Here is a 4,008-nt window from a genome sequence, read left to right as displayed (position 1 = left end):
AGTTTACCAGGCACCTGAGAGGTCCAGTATTTTGACAGCTGCTGGCTTACCCTCAAATTTTTTAACGTCCGTGTATTTATCCACAAAGAAACCTCCTAGTCAGTGGATCACAATGCAAGTTGCATTGCTGTGTGAGAAGAATGAAAAATAAACTTCCATAACAAACCATGTAATTTTTGACTCCTAACCAGAATTACATGTTTCAAGACATTCACATGTACATCCTTCATGAAAACATCTGTATCATCAGCCAGACTAGACAGGGCTGTCTCTTCCTTCCATCTGTACATGAAAACTTCAACACGTAGAGGAAGCGCCCAGCTGCTTCCATTCTAAGCAATGTCCCTGTGGGTGGGCTCCAGTTCAGGTGAGGGAGCACGTCCCGGAAAGCAGAGCGTTTGACTTTTCTAAAAGGGAAAACTACAGCAACTGGCAAGATATTAGGGAATGTTTTTATGAAATTTTTCATTCCAAAAAGTGATTTCTGCAATTATATACAATAAAACATATACATGAAGAGTAGTTCTTTGGAATACTTTCCCAGGCTGCTCTAAGAGAACACAGAACATGACACTGTTGGCCTGACTGCTTCTGAGACAAAAGAGGCTCTTCTTCCCTTAAAGAAATGGTCTTGTTCTGACTTCACCAGACCTTCTCCTTCCACTGAAAAACTAACCCTGAGAATTCAATGCTGAGAATTCAGAAAATTGGATAAATGTCAAAAATGTGTTTCTGGGGGACTTCCCCGGTGGTACAGTGGTTAAGACTCCACCTGCCAGTGCAGGAAACACGGGTTTGAGCCCTGGTCTGGGAAGATCCCACATGCCGCGGAGCAACTGAGCCTGTGTGCCACGACTACTGAGCTTGCACTCTAGAGCCCACAAGCCACAGCTACTGAAGCCCGCATGCCTACAGCCTGTGCTCCACAACAAGAGAAGCCACCGCAATGAGAAGCCCACACACCGCCTTAAAGAGTAGCCCCTGCTCACCACAACTAGAGAAAGCCCACGCGCAGCAACAAAGACCAACACAGCCAAAGATTAAAAAAAAAAAAAATGTGTTTCTGTAGGTAGATTTTTATTATTGAGCACCAATTATGTTGAGTAATCATAAAAATTCCTATATTATCTTCAGGCCACCTATGTACTATGTGGTATATCAACCAAATTTTATACATGAAGAATGCTGCTCAGAGAGATTAAGTGACTTGCCCAAGCTCACATGGCCAGGAGGAAGCAGGGCTGGGATTCAAAGCCACGTTCATTGTCACATTACCTCAGCAATGGGTCCATTGGCAGAAAACAAATCCCATGTCTCCACAAATGAAGATCAAACAATCCGTTCTGTCTGTAATAAGGGGGGGGGGGGGTAGGGAGGGGGGGGCTCACACCCAGAACTAGACTGTGTAACAGCCATGAACAAAATATTAACGTCTGTCTACTTACTTTTGTGTCTAGGAAATTGTACTATCTGAAAGTCACATTATCAAAAACACATACACTGAGAATCTAATTACACACAGCACTATAGAAAAGAATTATAAAGACCTAGCCCCTGTCATTTAGGAATCAATAAGAAAATGATAAAACATAGGATTTTAACAAAAGATACAAGGTGGGATCTTTTATTTGGTCCAATTCATTTGTTAAAATAGTTTTAGGAATTATCCACAATCTGCGAAAACAAAACAGTTCATGAGTTATGGAAACCACCAATAAGCAAAGCCTTTTCCTCCAACAGTACAAAAATAAGACCAAGATAAGAATCACATGATGTGATATTTTTAGCCTACTTGGTGTTGGTGCATATTCGAAACACCCACGTTCTGCAAAGCCATGTCACAATGGGGAGAGATGAAGACATGAAAGTGTCTGATCTCATTTCACTGACACACAAATGCCTCTCACACGTGTACTATCTTTCACATGCACTTAGGTGCTTTTGTGAGTAATACAAATTCATTTGAAAGTATTACTGAGTCTATGATACTTTTGATCATTCCTCTGTTTTCTCAAAGAGCAAATACTAAATCCATGACCAATGTCTGGGAGTTGGGACCCTCCACTAACCCCTTTCAAGCTCCAACTTCTGAGAGCCTCGATGCAAACAGCAGTTTGCCAGGGGTCCCAGTTTGCCTTTTGGATTCCTTGTGGTCCAGGAGGGGCCCAAAGGAACCTAGAAAAAAACAGGGGTTGGGTGGGGAGTGGTAATCTAAGGGCTCCTGTTTTGGTCCCAATGATCCCAGAGTTACAGGCCAAAAAAAAAAAAAAAAAACAGAGAGACTCCAAAGTGATCAAAGCAACACCTTATTTTCAACTTTATTTCCAACTTAAAACTTCATTATAAAACTTGTCAAATAAACATGTCAAAAACAAAATTAAAAACAAATTGCAGCTGATATCCAGAAACTGCAGCACTGTGTTGGAAACAGCTCTTTTCTCATTACCAAGGAAAGAATTAAAGGTCCTTCTTCCTCCCCTAAAGCTTCATTGGTGAATCTAGTATAGAATAGTCTGGGACGCCATTTTTTGATGCCAGGAGACAAGCATTAAAAAACTGCTTGCATACATCAGTACTAATAAAAAACACTGAAAATTTCACCAAAACGATGTTTAAAGACTAGAGGATGCGGAATGTTCTTCATGATCACATTAACATAAGTTCAGTTATATACACTTCGAACTGCAGCGTAGAACAAACACTGCATATCTAAATGGCTCATATATAAAATGTATAATTAAAAACCCAAACATATACACTATATTTATTACCCTCAAATTTTTCCCCTATGTTTAAGATTCTGGAGAACAATTTAACTCTGAATACGAAACCTTAGTGAATTTGCTACTGTTCCATTATAGGACAATTAATATGAGACTACATCAACTTAAGTAGAATCTAATGGCTAAAGCTACCTTATGCACAGCTATTAAACTAAAAGAAATGATTTTAAACTATTCCCTTAAATTGTTTTTAGATAAATAGATTTCTAAAGATGAATACAACACTCCTTTACAGGGAGTAGAGTTTTGTAAATACAAAGGCTATGCAAAATACAGTATAAACTGCCTGAACTAACAGTAGCAAAAACACAGTTTAATTTAAAAAGTCAAAAACATATAAAAATATTAGCCTTTCAGAAATGGCAAATTTTCAAACACCACTCTGTGTAAAAATGTTTAAATAGTGATGTTATTCCAAAAATATATATTTATTCTATTTTTCTATTTGCAACAGTTTATAAAGGCAAACAAACACCTGCGATTGAGGTAGCAAAGCCAAATTCACAAACTTTGGATTAGGAAAAATACCCTTCCTACTCTTAATAGCATCTTTCATACAACATTAAATGAATTCCACTTCTTTCAAAATGTTTAATTCGCATGTAGTACTTTACAAAATTTCATTTAAAATACTGCAAATGTTTGTTAAAAAGATACTTAGTCCCGAAAATTATTTCACATTCAAAATACTATACAGAAAAATCTGAAGTCGCCATATATTACATAAAAGCTATGTATTTACAGTTTCAAATGCAGTTTTACAAGTTGAGGTTAAGCAAACCACTACTAATGGTCTTCATTAAACAGTGTCCACTATCAATCATCCCCCTTCCCGTACAGCATTGAACAGAGAGGACCAGTTTTTACTTTCAAATCACATAGCTAGTAAATGATTTAAAGGGAATCAAATGAAAATTCTATTCTATTAACGCAATAAAACATAAATGTACTTCAAAATGTTACAGTGTTTTCATTTAAGAAAAAGCAACTGGACAAAAGAATCAAACTTTGAAAGGTAATCAAAAACCCTAAACATCAACAGTATTCAGTGCATTTGTAAGACTATTTTCTGTTTTCAGATTTTTAAGGATTGAAAATTTCCTATTAGAATGCAAATTCTAACGTCTTTATTTATATTTTCCTTATGTTATTAATTGTTATGATTTAATAAAAATAAACATGGTTACATTAAAAAACTTACTACTTGGCTCTATAGTCCTGCCTC

This window comes from Balaenoptera musculus, chromosome 1, assembly GCF_009873245.2.
Source record: "Balaenoptera musculus isolate JJ_BM4_2016_0621 chromosome 1, mBalMus1.pri.v3, whole genome shotgun sequence".
NCBI lineage: Eukaryota > Metazoa > Chordata > Mammalia > Artiodactyla > Balaenopteridae > Balaenoptera > Balaenoptera musculus.
The sequence above is the reverse complement of the archived record's forward strand: the minus strand, read 5'-3'. Positions refer to the sequence as shown.